A 16,813-nucleotide genomic window follows, 5' to 3' on the forward strand; every position below is an offset into this window, starting at 1 on the left:
CAGGAGCAGGGAAGTCATTCTGCCCCTGTACACCACACTAGTTAGGCCACACCTTGAGTCCTGTGTCCAGTTCTGAGCTCCTCAGTTTAGGAAAGATGTTGAGTTGCTGGAAGGTGTCCAGAGAAAGGCAATAAAGCTGGGGAGGGGTTTGGAGCACAGCCCTGTGAGGAGAGGCTGAGGGAGCTGGGGTTGCTTAGCCTGGAGAAGAGGAGGCTCAGGGGAGACCTTCTTGTTCTCTCCAACTCCCTGAAGGGAGGTTGTAGGCAGGAGTGGGTTGGTCTCTTCTGCCAGGCAAGCAGCACCAGAACAAGAGGACACAGTCTCAAGCTGTGCCAGGGGAGGTTTAGGCTGGAGGTTAGGCAGAAGTTCTTCCCAGCAAGAGAGATTGCCCACTGGAATGTGCTGCCCAGGGAGGTGGTGGAGTCCCCATCCCTGGAGGTGTTTAGGAAGAGACTGGATGGGGTGCTTGGTGCCATGGTTTAGTTGGTGAGATGGTGTTGGGTGCTAGGTTGGACTCAATCTCAAAGGTCTCTTCCAAACTGGTCAATTCAACTCAATTCAATTCAACTTCAGTTCAATTCAATTGAATTCAATTCAATTCAATCCAATCCAATTCAATTCAATTCAATTCAGTTCAATCCAATCCAATTCAATTCAATTCAATTCACTCCTATTCTATTCTATTCTATTCTATTCTATTCTATTCTATTCTATTCTATTCTATTCTATTCTATTCTATTCTATTCTATTCTACTCCATTGCATTCCATTCCATTGCATTCCATTCCATTCCATTGCATTGCATTGCATTGCATTGCATTCCATTCCATTCCATTCCATTCCATTCCATTCCATTCCATTCCATTCCATTCCATTCCACTCTACTCTATTCTATTGTATCTGCTAATCTCCAGTGAAGATTCTTGCAAGTGCAACTCAGCTGGTCGAGAGTTTAGGAGAAGGAACTGTAGAAATTGGAGAGCTGAAGGAAGATTTTTTTCCCAACTAAACTTAGCATCCTTATTTTTTATTTTTTTTTCCCCCATCATCAACCCAAGGAATAAAAAAAATTATAAAAAAATCAGCCTGCTGACGTCTGGCCTGGCTGAGAAAATCAGCAGAAGAGGAAGTGTGGAAATCAGTCCCTTTCTGATGCCAAATGCTGACTTATTTTAAGCTGCTTCTAAAGGATTAAGCAGGGTTCAAGGTTTACACCACCAGGAGGGGAGTGCAGGGAAGAAACTGGGAATGGAGGCAGGGTGGTTTGCTTGGAATGCAGAGGAGCAGAGAATTGTTTGGGTTGGAAAGGGCATCAGGTCCAAGCTTCCAAACAACACCACCAAGGCCATGAAACCCTGTCACAAAGTGCCATGGTCACAGGTTTCTTGAATACCTCCAGGGATGGTGACTCCACCACCTCCCTGGGCAGCCTGCTCCAGTGCCTGACCACTCCTGCAGCAAAGAAATTGTTCCTCATCTCCAACCTAAACCTCTCCTGGTGCAACTTGAGGCCATTTCATGTCCTCTCACATGTTTCTTGGCTCCAACCTCCTTTCAGGGAGCTGCAGAGAGCAATGAAGTCTCCCCTCAGCTTCCTCTTCTCCACACTAAACACCCCCAGTTCCCTCAGCTGCTCCTCACCAGCCCTGTTCTCCAGACCCTTCCCCAGCTTTGTTGCCCTTCTTTGGATGCACTCCAGCCTCTCAATGTCCTTCCTGGAGTGAGTGGCCCAGAACCAAACCCAGGATTCAAGGTGTGGCCTCACCAGTGCCCAGCACAGGGGCACAATCCCTGCCCTACTCCTGCTGGCCACACTATTCCTGATCCAAGCCAGGATGCTGGTGGCCTTCTTGGCCACCCATGCACACTACTGACTCATGTCCAGCTGTTGTGAGCCACCATCCCCAAGTTCTTTTCCACCAGTCCATTTCCAGCCTCTCTGCCCCAAGCCTGGAGCCTGCATGGGGCTGTTGTGACTTAAGTGCAGGACCCAGCAGTTGGTCTTGTTGAACTTCATCCCATTGACCTTGGCCCATGGATCCAGCCTGGCCAGATCCCTCTGAGGACCCTTTGTACCCTCCAGCAGATCAGGTCTCTCATTTCTCTAAAAGCTATTCATAGAAGGAAGAGCTGCAATTCATAAAACCCTTATTGCTGAAATTATCTTGCCCAAGGTCTGCTGTGTGGAGGAGGGAGATGTTGTTGTCTCCCTAACACCAGCAAGAACTGGTCCAGGAATGAGTTAGAGTGAAGAGGGCAGGCAGAAGGAAAGGCTAAGAAGCATTCTCTGTGCTAAGCACTGCAGGAAAAATAGCTGAAATTAAGTGAAGCATCGTTAAAGACACTTTAGAGTCATAGAATCATTAAGGTTGGAAAGGATCTCCAAGGTAAGAGTCCAACCATTAACCCAGCACTGCCAGGTCACCACCAAACCATGGCCCTCAGCACTGATTCTCCACAGCTTTGAAACTCCTTGAGGCTCCACCACTGCCCCTGGGCAGTCTGGGCAAGAGCTTGACAGCGCTCAAGGGGAAGAAATTGTTCTTCACGTCCAACAGTGCTCCACTGGGGCAACTTGAGGCTGTGGAAGTATCTAGGGAACAAGTCTCATGAGGAGGAGCTGAGGGAACTGGGGTTGTTTAGTCTGGAGAAAAGGAGGTTGAGGGGAGACCTTGCAGCCCGGGACTTGCAGCCCACAAAGCCAATCAGATCCTGGGCTGCATCAGGAGAAGTGTGGCCAGCAGGGCAAGGGAGGTGATTCTCCCCCTCTGCTCAGCTCTGCTGAGACCCCACCTGGAGTACTGCCTCCAGTTCTGGAGCCCCTATTACAAGAGGGATCTGAACATGCTGGAAGGTGTCCAGAGAAGGGCCATGAGGCTGAGCAGAGGGCTGGAGCTGCTCTGCTATGAGGACAGACTGAAGGAATTGGGGCTGTTCAGTCTGGAGAAGAGAAGGCTCCGAGGTGACCTAATTGTGGCCTTCCAGTATCTGAAGGGGGCTACAGGAAGGCTGGGGAGGGACTGCTCAGGATCTCAGGTAGTGATAGGACTAGGGGGAATGGAATGAAGCTGGAGGTGGGGAGATTCAGGCTGGAGGTGAGGAGGAAGTTCTTCCCCATGAGAGTGGTGAAGCCCTGGAATGGGTTGTCCAGGGAGGTGGTTGGGGCCCCATCCCTGGAGGTGTTTAAGCCCAGGCTGGATGAGGCTCTGGGCAGCCTGATCTAGTGTGGGGTGTCCCTGCCCATGGCAGGGGGGTTGGAACTAGATGATCCTTGTGGTCCCTTCCAACCCTGACTGATACTGTGATACTATACCTCACTGCTCTCTACAGCTCTCTGAAAAGAAGTTGGAGCCAGATGGAGGTTGGACTCTTCTTCCTCATATCAGGTGATAGAACAAGAGGAAATGGCTTGAAACTGAGCCAGGGGAGGTTTAGGTTGGAGATGAGGAACGATTTCTTTGCTGCAGGAGTGGTCAGGCATTGGACCAGGCTGCCCAGGGAGGTGGTGGAGTCACCATCCCTGGAGCTGTCCAAGCAACCTGTGGCCACGGCACTGTGGGCCATGGCGCAATGGCCACGGTGGGGTTGGGCTGATGGTTGGAGATCTCTTCCAAGGGAAACAACCCTGTGATTCTGTGCTTTATCCCTCCCTGGTTGGGAGAGCAGCAAAGGCTTCAGATCCATCCTGCTGAGAGGCAAACAAGCTAAACTAGTCCCTTCAACTGACTAATACTATCCTTTGAACAGCTGGATTTATTGACTTTACAAAATCAATAGCTATTTTTATTAATCATCTTTAGATAGCATGATGCCCCCTACTATATCTCTTTCAGTGACTAATACAATAAATTTCCCCTTTTGATGTTCCCTGACATTTGAGCAAATTAAATGGAGCATTAAATATGATCCTCTTTGGGACAAAAGTGGGCAGAATCATTTGTGACTACTTTATTAACTGCTGGGAGGAGGCTGGCAGCGCCTTCCAAAGTGTTGTGCTCGGCAAGCAAGGGCTGATTAGCATTCAGAATTGTCCCCGAGCAGTGCTATATTGCTGGGGATCAAATGGTTTTAGGGTTGGGGAAATGGAAATATTTCCATATTTACTTCTGTTTTGAAGGTGGCAGCAGCTGAGGAGGCAGACTCCAGCCCTCTCACGTGTGTGAACACAACATCTCATGAGGGAAGATCGCTCCTAATCGCGCTGGTAATTCATTTCGGAGCTGGCGCCGCGGTGCTGCGAGCACGGTTTTGAACCCTTCAGGGGCACCTGCAGAAGGTTGCCCAGGATCACACAATGCCCACTGAAATCATACAATGGCAGTGGGTGGAAAGGACCTCTGGGCATCATCCAGTCCAACCCCACTGTTGCACCAGGGGCACCCACAGCAGCTTGCCCAGCAGCACCATGGCCAGCTACGTTTGAAATCCTTCCACAGAAGACAACTCCACAACCTCTCTGGGCAGCCTGCTCCAGGCCTCCAGCACCCTCACACCAAACAACTTTCTCCTCATCTTCACCTGGAACCTCCTGGCTTCCAGTTTGTGCCCAGCGCCCCTTGTCCTGTCCCTGGGCACCACTGACAAGAGTCTGGCCCCAGCTTCTTGCCCCCCACAGCTCCTTTAGCTCTTGCTGAGCACTGATCAGATCCCCTCTGGGGCTGCTCTTCTGCAGGCTCCACAGCCCCAGGGCTCTCAGCCTTTCCTCCTCACAGAGATGCTCCAGGACTCTCTGCATCTTTGGGGCATCCACTGGAACCTCTCCAGTAGTTCCCTGTCTCTCTTGAACTGGGAGCCCAGAACTGGACCAAACAGCTGTGGCCTCTCTAGGGAAATATAAATTGGGAAGGAGAGCTCCCCTTGACCTGCTGGTCACACTCTTCTACATGCACCCCAGAAGACCATTGGCCTTCTTGGCCACATTGACATGTTGTTTGCTCGTAGGGAGCTTGTTCACCAGCCCTCCCAGGGCCTTCTCTACAGAGCTGCTCTCCAGCAAGTTACCCTCTCACCTGTACTGGTGCAGGGGGTTACTCCTCCCCAGGTGCAGGACTGGGAGGATATCCCTTAAACCATTGACACTGAGGCAATTTAACTCTGAAATAGTTAAACTGACCTTTTAAAAGGTAACTTTTCTGTTCTGAAAAGGTGACACCACATTGCTGCAGGAGTGGGCAGGCACTGGACCAGGCTGCCCAGGGAGGTGGTAGAGTCAAAATCACTGGAGGTATCACAGTATCACCAAGGTTGGAAGAGACCTCAAAGATCATCAAGTCCAACCTGTCACCACAGACCTCATGACCAGACCACGGCACCAAGTGCCACATCCAATCCCCTCTTGAACACCTCCAGGGATGGTGACTCCACCACCTCCCTGGGCAGCACATTCCAATGGTGAACAACTCTCTCAGTGAAGAACTTCTTCCTCACCTCAAGTCTAAACTTCCCCTGGCACAGCTTGAGACTGTGTCCTCTTGTCCTGGAGCTGGTTGCCTGGGAGAAGAGACCAACCCCTTCCTGGCTACAACCACCTTTCAGGTAGTTATAGAGAGCAATGAGGTCTCCCCTGAGCCTCCTCTTCTCCAGGCTAAACAATCCCAGCTCCCTCAGCCTTTCCTCAGAGGGCTTGTGCTCAAGGCCTCTCACCAGCCCTGTTGCGTTAGGTGTTCAAGAAGAGCCTGGCTGAGGCACTTGGTGCCATGGTTTAGTTGATGAGATGGTGTTGGGTGATAGGTTGGACTTGATCTCTGAGGTCTCTTGCAACCTGGTTAATTCTATTCTATTCTATTCTATTCTATTCTATTCTATTCTATTCTATTCTATTCTATTCTATTCTATTCTATTCTATTCCATCCCATCCCATCCCATCCCATCCCATCCCATCCCATCCCATCCCATTCTCTGAGGGCTTGTGAGCCCCACTAAGATCCTACATAAGTTCATGGGGACCTTGGAACCCTTTTTGATGCACACTCACATTTCACCTTGACATAGCAGCTCCTCCTAGCATTTGCATTTCCCAACCACAGTGAAATAAAAAGTAATTAAACAAAACATCACTTCACTTCACCCCCCCACACCTCACAGGAGAGGTGTTCCAGGAGGAAGGCTGGGAAGAAGGACATCACAGAACCCCTGCTGTGGTTCAGAGCTTCATAAGGACGTTTGAGCTCCTTCTGTCCATCAACTGTTTATCAGGCTTTGCCCAAACCATCCACTCAGTACCTAGATTATGTCTTGATAGGAGATTAATGCTACACAGCTTCCTTCTACTGCCACCAAAATTGAAAGTCAAATTCCCCATCATCTCCCAGAGAAGCAGAAGCCTTTTCATAACCACTAACTGCTTCTGCTGGGCAAACATTGAAGTTTCAGATTAAGGAGATAAGAACCAATTGACATAAAATAAGAACTGGCCTGCATTTTCTTCTCAGCCTCAGAATGAACCCAGGCCTGAACTTCGATTGAATCTGGAGTAGGGAAGGAAATTAGAGCTGACCTCCTCCCAGGCAAACAGCCTCCCCATGTAGAGGCAATGCTGCTGTTAACACAGTGCTCATCCACAGCTAATTAGCCCTGCAAAGAAACTAATTAACCCAAGATGAGCACTGTCTTAATGGGGCTGGGCCATTGTCAGTGTCCAAGAGGTGTGAAATTAGAGCAGGCAGCTCTGCAGGGCGGGTTTGTGCCCCTGAAAGGCTCAGGTGGGACAGGGCTTGGGCACACAATCATGGAATTGTTCTGGTTGGAAGAGACCTTTAAGGCCATCAAGTCCAACCATTAACCCAGCACTGCCAGGTCACCACTAAACCATGGCTCTCAGCACCAACTCTCCACAGCTCTGAAATCCCTCCAGGGATGGGGACTCCACTCTGGGCAGCCTGGGCCAGACCTTGACAGCCCTTTTGGGGAAGAAATTGTTCCTCATGTCCAGCCTAAACCCCCCCCCCCCCACGGTGCAAAGTGAGGCCATTTCCTCTTCTCCTATCACCAGTCCCTGCCTGGCTCCAAGCTCCTTGCAGGAGATCTCCCCTCAGCCTCCTTTTCTCCAAGCTGAGAGAACCTCAATTCTCTCAGTTGCTCCTCACAAGACTTGTGCTCTTCCCATGCATCCTACCTTCAACCCTGAATCCTCACTTCCAGTACTCAACCTCTTTTGCCCCAGACTGCAATTCATTTTTTGCTGCCTCCTTTCTTGACCTGGTAACTTGCTCCCCATCCTCATTTCCACTTCACTCAGCACCTGCATTTGTCAGTCTCACCTTTCCAAGTGGCCTCACCCCAACCTTTTCTCCTTGGCCCCTTCCCCAGGAATGATTTTCTTTTGCTGCCACAAAGTTGACAACAATAACCCTGGTGTCCCCCAGGCATCAGTGCTGGGCCCCATCCTGTTCAATATCTTTACTGATGGTCTGGAGGAGGGGATTGAGTCCATCATCAGTAAGTTTGCAGATGACACCAAGTTGGGAGCAGGAGTTGATCTGTTAGAGGATAGGAGAGCTCTGCAGAGGGACCTTGACATGCTAGACAGATGGGCAGAGTCCAACAGGATGGCATTCAACAAGTCCAAGTGCCAGGTGCTGCACATTGGCCACAGCAACCCCAGGCAGAGCTACAGGCTGGGGTCAGAGTGGCTGAGAGCAGCCAGGCAGAAAGGGACCTGGGGGTGCTGGTTGAGAGTAGCCTGAACATGAGCCAGCAGTATGCCAAGGTAGCCAAGAAGGCCAATGGCATCCTGGCCTGCATCAGGAACAGTGTGGCCAGCAGGAGCAGGGAGGTCATTCTGCCCTGTGCTCAGCACTGGTCAGGCCACACCTTGAGTCCTGTGTCCAGTTCTGGGCCACTCAGTTTAGGAAAGATGTTGAGTTGCTGGAAGGTGTCCAGAGAAGGGCAACAAAGCTGGGGAGGGGTTTGGAGCACAGCCCTGTGAGGAGAGGCTGAGGGAGCTGGGGTTGCTTAGCCTGCAGAAGAGGAGGCTCAGGGGAGACCTTCTTCTCTCTCCAACTCCCTGAAGGGAGGTTGTAGCCAGGTGGGGGTTGGTCTCTTCTCCCAGGCAAGCAGCACCAGAACAAGAGGACACAGTCTCAAGCTGTGCCAGGGGATGTTTAGGCTCGATGTTAGGAAGAAGTTCTTCCCAGCAAGAGAGACTGGCCATTGGGATGTGCTGCCCAGGGAGGTGGTGGAGTCACCATCCCTGGAGGTGTTCAAGAAAGGCTTGGATGTGGCACTTGGTGCCATGGTTTAGTTGTCAGGAGGTGCTGGGTGATAGGTAATTGGTTGGACTTGATCTCTGAGGTGCTGGGGAGCACATGCCCTTTCTGGTCTCTCCCTGCTTCCTTCCCCAGTGATTTATTTGCAGCTTGAACTGGGAGGTTCCTACACTCAAGATTCCCCCACTCTGCCTAATAGTGCTACTCTGCTCTCTCAGCTGTGATTAAAATTGGCTGCATGGGAGTAAAACGATGTGTGAGTGCTGTGTGCTAATGACAGGTTCTTCAAGCTTGCCTTGAAATTAATTTCACAGCAGAGCACTAGCAGAAGGTCTGAATAGGAGGACACAGTGCTACTGTGTCTAGTTCCCAGGCAAAGGTCCTGTGCAGAGTCAGCACCAAACCCCGAATCCCAGCGGGGTGGAGTTGGAAGAGACCTCTGGAAATCATCCAGGCCAATCCTCCTGCTAAAGCAGGGGCAGCCACAGCAGCTTGCCCAGGATAAGAGCATAGAACAACTGCTGAGGTTAGAGGAGACCTTTGAGGTCATCAAGTCTAACCACTCACCTAGATCTCACAATGCCACCACTACTGCCAAGCCACTGTCACTGAACCCTGTCCCTCAGCACCACATCCACACGTCTTTCAAACACCTCCAGGGATGGTGACTCCACCACCTCCATGGGCAACCTCTTCCACTGCCTGAGAACACTTTCTGGGAAGAAATGTCCCCTAATATCCAACATGAACCTTCCCTGACTCAACTTGAGGCCATTTCTTCTTGTCCTCTCATTTGTTGCATGTGAGAAGAGACCAACCCCCACCTGGCTCCAGCCTCCTCTCAGGAGCTGCTAGAGGGCAATGAGGTCTCCCTTCAGCTTCCTCTTCTGAAAGCTACATGACCTGAGTTCCCTCAGCCATTCCTCATGAGGCTTGCGTTCAAGAGTTTTGTTGTATTCTCAGGTGGATTTGGATGTTCTCCAGAGGAATAGACTCCACAACATCTCTGGGAAGGCTGCTCCAGGACTCCAGCACCCTCACACCAAAGAAGTTCCACACATAATGACAGCCATGTCCTCCTTCCTTCTCCCAAAATCCTTGCTCTGAAAGCAGCAGCCCCTGAAAGCCATGGACAGGACTGCTCGTGTGTCAGCTTGCAGGCAGGGATCAAATAGAATCATAGAATTATTAGGGTTAGAAGGGACCTCAAGGATCAGCAAGTTCCAAGCCCCCTGCCATGGCCAGGGACACCTCACACTACAGCAGGTTGCTCACAGCCACATCCAGCCTGGCTGCAAACACCTCCAGGCAGGAGGCTTCCACCACCTCCCTGGGCAACCTGTGCCAGGCTCTCACCACCCTCATGGGGAACAACTTCTTCCTCACAGCCAAGCTGAATCTATTCAATTCTAGTTTTGCTCAATTCCCCCCAGTCCTATCACTCCCTGTCACCCTCAAAAGTCCCTCCCCAGCTTTCTTGTAGCCCCCTTCTGATCCTGGAAGGCCACAATGAGGTCTCCTTGGAGCCTTCTCTTCTCCAGACTGAACAGCCCCAACTCCCTCAGTTTGTGGGAGGATCAGATGGAAACATTAACCAGGTAAGACAAATAGTTAGGTTTACCCCAAATCTGCAAAGTTCTGATCCCCTCCTTTGAAGGTGACTCCAGAATAAGTTGCCCAAGGAGATGGTGTCCAGAGAAGGGCAACAAAGCTGGGGAGGGGTTTGGAGCACAGCCCTGTGAGGAGAGGCTGAGGGAGCTGGGGTTGCTTAGCCTGGAGAAAAGAAGGCTCAGGGGAGACCTTCTTGCTCTCTCCAGTTCCCTGAAGGGAGGTTGTAGCCAGGTGGGGGTTGGTCTCTTCTGCCAGGCAAGGAGCACCAGAACAAGAGGACACAGTCTCAAGGTGCACCAGGGGAGGTTTAGGCTGAAGGTGAGGAGAAAGTTCTTCACTGAGAGAATTGTTAGCTGTTGGAATGTGCTGCCCAGGGAGGTGGTGGAGTCACCATCCCTGGAGGTGTTCAGGAGGGGATTGGATGTGGCACTTGGTGCCATGGTTTAGTCACGAGGTCTGTGGTGACAGGTTGGACTGGATGATCTTTGAGGTCTCTTCCAACCTTGGTGATACTGTGATGGTGAAGACTCCATCCCTGGAGGTGTTCAAGAACTCTGTGGAGATGGCACTTTGGGCCATGGTTTAATGGCCACGTTGGTGTTGGGTTGATGCTTGGACTCCAGGATCTTGAAGGTCTTCTCCCACCCATACAATCCTATGAGTGCATGAAAACGTGAGGCCAGGCAACCAGAGAGCAAGACCAGGAGGATTCACACCACAGAGCAGGTTTTCTGCATATTCCCCACAGATGAAAAGTTATTTTAAGAAAGAGCAATAATAAAGTATTTGCCAAGTTTTATTACTGAGTGTAGAAACATACTGTGGAAAAAAAATAACGTCCCAGGCTAAGGTGAATTAGGTACACAGGTCCCATCAGCTTTTAATAAGGGCAAAGTTACTCTTCTGAGTCTGCTCTGCTTTTTTATTTTCCCTCTTTATAATATCATTTAGAATAAATATTCAGGTGTCAATATGAAGAGAGTAAAAGAAGACCAAACCCTCCACCCTTGCCTCCTGCAGTTGCTTTCTTAGGGTGGTGCACTCCCAGGGAGAAGCAAACCCTGAATCCCAGGCCCCCAGCATGGTGGGGTTTGGAAGGAAACTCTGGAGATCATCCAGCCTGATCCCGCTGCTAGACCAGGGGCACCCACAGCAGCTTGCTCAGCATCACAACAGCCAGGTGGGGTTGGGAGCTCTCCAGAGAAGGAGACTCCACAACCTCTCTGGGCAGCCTGCTCCAGCGTCTTTAAATTAAGGAAGGAACCTCCTGGCTTCCAGTTTGTGTCCATTGCCGCTTGTCCTGTCTCTGGGCACCACTGATAAGAGTGCAACCTCTTCTTCCTGACACCCAGCCTTTAAGTATTTACAAACTCAGCCTTCTATTCTCCAGGCTAAAAAGTCCCAAGTCCCCCAGCCTTTCTGCAAAAGAGAGAGATGCTGCAGTCCCCTCACCATCCTTGCAGCCCTTTTCTGTACCTTCTCAAGCAGTTCCCTGTCCTCCTTTACCTGGGGAGTCCTGAACTGGACACAGGAGTTGTCCACTGGAGTCAGAGTGGCTGGAGAGCAACCAGGCAGAAAGGGACCTGGGGGGACTGGTTGAGAGTAGCGTGAACATGAGCCAGCAGTGTGCCCAGGTGGCCAAGAAGGCCAATGGCATCCTGGCCTGCATCAGGAAGAGTGTGGCCAGCAGGAGCAGGGAAGTCATTCTGCCCTGTGCTCAGCACTGGTTAGGCCACACCTTGAGTCCTGTGTCCAGTTCTGTGCCCCTCAGTTTAGGAAAGATGTTGAGTTGCTGGCAGGTGTCCAGAGAAGGGCAACAAAGCTGGGGAGGGGTCTGGAGCACAGCCCTGTGAGGAGAGGCTGAGGGAGCTGGGGTTGCTTAGCCTGGAGAAGAGGAGGCTCAGGGGAGACCTTCTTGCTCTCTCCAACTCCCTGAAGGGAGGTTGTAGCCAGGTGGGGGTTGGTCTCTTCTGCCAGGCAATCAGCACCAGAACAAGAGGACACAGTCTCAAGCTGTGCCAGGGGAGGTTTAGGCTGGAGGTTAGGAAGAAATTCTTCCCAGCAAGAGAGATTTGCCATTGGAGTGTGCTGCCCAGGGAGGTGGTGGAGTCACCATCACTGGCAGTGCTCACAAAAGGCTTGGATGTGGCACTTGGTGCCATGGTTTAGTTGTCAGGAGGTGTTAGGTATTAAGTGAGAGGCTAGACTTGATGATCTCTGAGGTCTTTTCCAACCTGGCTGATTCTGTGATCATGTCCTATCTTCCTAACTTGAGGGATGCTCAACCAGCAGCCCACCTCACTTTCCAGTGGGTACCAAAAGGAAGAGCTCTTCTTCATCATTTGAAATGCCCTCCTGCAGAGCCAAGCAGTACCAGGGATGCTCTCAGCCAGCCCTTGCCCTGGGAAAGTGGAGACAACAGCCACAGCCAGCACTTCAGGAAGGTAAAAGCCTCCTTGCATACCCAAGCCTTCAGCATCCCCAAGAATTGTTCATTTCTTTGTCATTCTTAGCAGTAGACAAAAATTAAGAAAGAGAGCCACAAGCAAGAACCCATTTCTGCCTCCTAGACCATGAGGAGGCAAAGGACTTGAAGAGCTTCCCAACCTCAGCAGAGTCACTGAAATTAGCTTTCTGCAATAAGCCAAGTCATGTCACCAGGCTCCTTTTAGATGCTCTAAAGATTAAAGGCTCTATTCCTGGAGGGTTCCTCTGGCATTTACTCAGGGATTTTTATCAGGCTTTATCTGATGGGCTACCTAACACACCTCTCCCAACCTGAACAGCTAACAGGAATTTGGTACCACTCAAGGTGGATTTCTTGCTGTGCTGGAGGATGTTTGGCAAACATCTTGACACTGTAACCAGCCCCAGGCAGGAGATCGAATGAAAGGAGGGGAGAAAAGTGTCCAGAGCAAACAGGTGCAGGAGCAAAGTATCTCTGTAGATGAAGCATGGGTGGTAAATCCACAGGTTTCACTCTGGAGGCATCATTTCCCAGGACAGAAAAACCAGTCAACATGGTTGGTTGGCCATGGTCCATGCCCAGGACATGCTCCAGCACCCAGCATGGAATCACAGAATGCATGAGGTTGGAAGGGACCCTCAGAAGTCATCTGGTGCAACCCCTTTGCAGTCAGCAGGGATAACTCCAGCTAGAGCCATTCTGCCCTGGACTCAGCACTGGTTAGGCCACACCTTGAGCACTGTGTCCAGTTCTGGGCCCGTCAAGTTAAGAAGGACTTTGAATGTGTCCAGAGAAGGGCAACGAGGCTGGGGAGAAGCCTGGAGCACAGCCCTGTGAGGAGAGGCTGAGGGAGCTGGGGTTGCTTAGCCTGGAGAAGAGGAGGCTCAGGGGAGACCTTCTTGCTCTCTCCAACTCCCTGAAGGGAGGTTGTAGCCAGGTGGGGGTTGGTCTCTTCTCCCAGGCAACCAGCACCAGAACAAGAGGACACAGTCTCAAGCTGCACCAGGGAAGTTTAGGCTGGAGGTGAGGAGAAAGTTCTTCCCAGCAAGAGAGATTGGCCATTGGCATGTGCTGCCCAGGGAGTTGGTGGAGACACCATCCCTGGAGGTGTTCAAGAGGGGATTTGATGTGGCATTTTAATCCATGGTTCAGTTAGTCATGAGGTGTTGGGTGACAGGTTGGACTTGATGATCTTTGAGGTCTTTTCCAACCTTATTGATTCTATGATAGAGCAGGCTTCCTGAGGCCCCATGGGGTTTGATGCTGAATGTCTGCAGGGATGGGGCCCCAGCCACATCGCTGGAAACACAGAAACATCGACACAGGAGTCACTGCAACATGCAGCCCTCTGCTGCAGTCAAAGATGAGACACAGGGCAGCCAAAGAAGAAACACAGGGCAGCCAAATGATTTGCAGCAGTGTTCTTAGAGATCTTCAGTGTTGAGGTGAGGAGCCTGAGGTGAGGAGCAAGTTCTTCACAGAGGGAGTTGTTGGCCATTGGAATGTGCTGCCCAGGGAGGTGGTGGAGTCACCATCCCTGGAGGTGTTCAAGAGGGGATTTGACGTGGCATTTTAATCCATGGTTCAGTTAGTCATGTGGTGTTGGGTGACAGGTTGGACTTGATGATCTCTGAGGTCTTTTCCAACCTTATTGATTCTTGGAGAAATTTGATATGAAAGTAGAAGAAAATGAGACTTTTAAAGGTTGGTTTGCTGGAAAGTGAAAATCTTTCTGTAGGGTTCTTTAGCCCTAGCAGTGAGCACAGCAGCAGCCACAGAGAATCCCTCTTAAAGTTTGGATAATTAAAAAGTGAAGTCATAAAATCACCTTCCTCCCCCCTCAAAAAGAGCACACAAAACACACACACACACACAAACCCAACCCAAATAGACAATCAAAAAGCAAACCAACCAACAAACAAAAACCCAACCCCCAAACCCACAGCAACAACAACAAAAACACAGGAGGGAAAAAAGCCACAAATCCATCAACCCTCAGTTTATCATCTTCTAAGCTCTTTCATACTTCATTGCTTAATAAAGAGAAGAAGGAGAGAAGGAAAAGAACCCCAAGTGTCTTAGAAGGAGAATCCTGGAATGGTTTGAGTTGGTTGGAAGGGACCTTTCAAGTTCATCCTCTCCAAACCCCCTGCAGTCAGCAGGGAAATCGCCAGCCACAGCAGGTTGCTCAAAGACACAACCAGCCTGACTTGGAATGGTTCCATCTACCACCCCCCTGGGCAGCCTGGGGTGGTTCCTCTCCACCCTCCTAGGAAAAAAATCCCTTTCTTATTTACTCCCTAGGAACAAGTGGGAGGATAATAGGAAAAAGCCTCAGGCTGCACCAGGGGGGGTTTAGGTTGGAGGTGAGGAGCAATTTCTTCCCCAAAAAGATTGTCAAAGCCTGGCCCAGGCTGTCCAGAGTGGAATCCCCATCCCTGGAGGAGTAGCAAAGCTGTGGAGGTGTGATGCTGAGGGCCATGGTTTAGTGGTGACCTCACAGTGCTGGGTTAGTGGTTGGACTTGATCTCAAAGGTCTTTTCCAACCAAAACAATTCTGAGATTCTGCTCTGGGTAAAAGGCAATTTGTGCAACCCAGAATGTAACAGCATCCAGTGAGAGGAAGGGAAAGGGCAGGGAATGAGCTCCTCTGGAGATATTTGCCACCAGGAATGCTGGCTGCCTGGGTGCAGGGGAAACACACAACTACAGAAAGCTCTGGGAATCCCTCTTGATGCTGCCTACCTCATGATACCAAGCTGGCTGGGGCAAAGCCCCCCCCTTCCTGTCCACCCTTTAACTCTTCCCTATGCAGAGGATTAGGGGAGAGGTTCTGGAAAGGCAAAAGAAGCAGGGAGAGGGAAGAAAGTCAGGAAAAAAAGCATGGGAGAGAGAGAGAGCACAGGAAGAGCTCTGCTAGATCAAAAAGAAGCACCAGCCCTTGGGGACTCCTCTGAGGCTTGATTTAAGTCCCCACTAAAAAGGAAGGAAAAAAAAATCAATTAAATTAACAAAATGCTTAGAATTCATCAAAACTACCCTTCAAAGAGGAAGCAGAAAAGCTCTAACCACTGTGATGTTGTTCTAAACATCTCCCCAATACATGGCATGTCCTCACCAGTCTAGCCAGTGTTGTAGCAAACCATTACCTGTGCTCTGCTCCAGCTCTGCATGACAATCAGAGGCCCACTAGAAAAGCTCCAGTACAGCTGGAAACACTCTGGGAATGAAAGGGAATCATTCCAGGGGCTCCTCACTCCTATCTCCTCCAATCTGGGCAGTCCTTTCAAAGAGTAAAAGAATCCTTTGGGTTGGGAGAGGCCTTTAAGACCATTGAGAAGATCTTGGTGCACTGTCTCACTCCAGTGCATAAAATCATAGAATGGGTTGGGTTGGAAGGGACCTTATAGATCACAGAATTAGAACAGAATGGAATGGAATGGAATGGAATGGAATGGAATGGAATGGAATGGAATGGAATAGGATAGAATAGAATAGAATAGAATAGAATAGAATAGAATAGAATAGAATAGAATAGAATAGACCAGACCAGGTTGGAATTGTTTGGGTTGGAAAAGCCCTCTAAGATCATGGAGTCCAACCATCGACTCACCACCACCATGGCCATTAAACCATGCTCCCAAGTGCCATGGCCACATGGAACATTGGAACCAGCTGCCCAGAGAAGTGGTTGAATCCCCACCTCTTGAGGAGTTTCAAAGTCATGGAGATGTGGTGCTGAGGGACATGGTTTAGTGGTGACCTGGCAGTGCTGTGTTGATGGTTGGACCTGATGATCTTGAAGGTCTCTTCCAACCAAACCAATTCTGTGATTCTACAAAAAGGAGCACCTTGACTGTAAACTGTGGCTGATTGGTTTTGGTGGCCACATGCCATCTGCAAACACAGGGTGATGAAGCCTCACATGCTGAGAAAAGTGTGGACCTGGCACTTGGACATGAGGAACAATTTCTTTCCTGTAAGACTGGTCAAGCATTGGAGCAGGCTGCCCAGGGAAGGTGATGAAGTCACCATCAGATATGTGTGGCCATGGCACTCTGGGACATGGTTCAATAGCCATGGTGGTGTTGGGTTGATAGTTGGACTTGATAATCTTAGAGGTCTTTTCCAACCAAAATGATTCTAGGATTGTAGGACTCTAACATACCAGGATTCTGTGATTTTAGGATTGTAGGGTTACAGGATTCTATGATTCCAGGGTTCCTAGAATTCTGTCTACAACTCCCTGAAGGGAGGTGGTAGCCAGGTGGGGGTTGGGCTCTTCTCCCAGGCAAGCAGCACCAGAACAAGAGGACACAGCCTCAAGCTGCACCAGGGGAGGTTTAGACTGGATGTTAGGAAGAAGTCAGAGGTGGTGGAGTCACCATCATTGGAGGTCTTCAGGAGGAGGCATGATGGGGTTCTTGATGCCATGGGTTAGTTGTTTAGGTGGGTTGGATTGGTTGATGGGTTGGATGCGATGATCTTGAAGGTCTCTTCCAACCTGGTCTGGTCTATTCTATTCTATT

The sequence above is a fragment of the Melanerpes formicivorus genome, unplaced genomic scaffold (genome assembly GCF_026170545.1).
Source record: "Melanerpes formicivorus ecotype bairdi unplaced genomic scaffold, bMelFor1.0.p_v2 SCAF_106, whole genome shotgun sequence".
Lineage (NCBI taxonomy): Eukaryota > Metazoa > Chordata > Aves > Piciformes > Picidae > Melanerpes > Melanerpes formicivorus.